The sequence below is a fragment of the Tachyglossus aculeatus genome, chromosome 24 (assembly GCF_015852505.1).
Source record: "Tachyglossus aculeatus isolate mTacAcu1 chromosome 24, mTacAcu1.pri, whole genome shotgun sequence".
Classification (NCBI taxonomy): domain Eukaryota; kingdom Metazoa; phylum Chordata; class Mammalia; order Monotremata; family Tachyglossidae; genus Tachyglossus; species Tachyglossus aculeatus.
In genome coordinates this window covers 13,571,689-13,572,603 of record NC_052089.1, presented here as the reverse complement: position 1 = coordinate 13,572,603, position 915 = coordinate 13,571,689, and positions in this window count along the sequence as shown.

The window sequence follows — 915 nt, the reverse complement described above, 5'->3', positions numbered from 1 at the left end:
CCTTCAATTTATAGTCAGGAAATAGATTTAGTGCTGCATATAATTCTTGTAATTATGTAACAAAACTGCACTTTGCTAGATGAAAACCTTGGCCATCAATCATTCAGTTTAGCGTTTGGGCAACTTAATCTTCTGTCACACCGGCTGTGCATGGTTAAACCACACTCACAGTGGATTTGCTAGATTTCCACAAGTGAAGCACAAACGATTAGCCTGAGAGATATCAGATTGCTCGGTCTCTAGCCAGCTACTTGGAGTTGATCTATATGACTGCAGCCATTATAAAAAGGCAAAAAAGTATTCTTTTTGTTTGGTATTCAAATATAAGGTAAAAGTGTAAATGATGGTAACAGAGATTCCTTTCCTTTCCTCTAACAGTGGGACCTATACTTAAAGGAATTTTAGAACTTGATAGGGAAAATCCTGAATTGTGCCTCAAAATAAAAGAGTAAATTTTCATGAGAGCAAATATTAAAAAAGAAATAATACTGAAAAAAAACTCAAGTACATCGTGGGAAAGATTAAATCAATCAGCAGACTATGAATTGTCCATCCAAAGAATCTTAAGTCTAATATTGGGACTGTTGGTTCTAATCTGTTTTTTCATATTCAGTCAGTCAACTTTACACTTCAATTTATGATAATATTAGTATGACTGAGATGTAGAGGTAGAGAATGATCTACATGTGCTTCATCAAGAAGCATGGAGAAGAAACATGGAAAAGCAACGTGGCCTAGTGGATAGAGCTTGGGCCTGGGAGTAAGAAGGACCTGGGTTCTAATGTGGCTCTGCCACTTGTCTGCTGTGTGATCTTGGGCAAGTCACTTCACTTCTCTATGCCTCATTTACCTCATATGTAGAACAGGGATTAAATCTGTGAAGCCCATGTGGTAAAGGGACTGTGTGCAACCTGA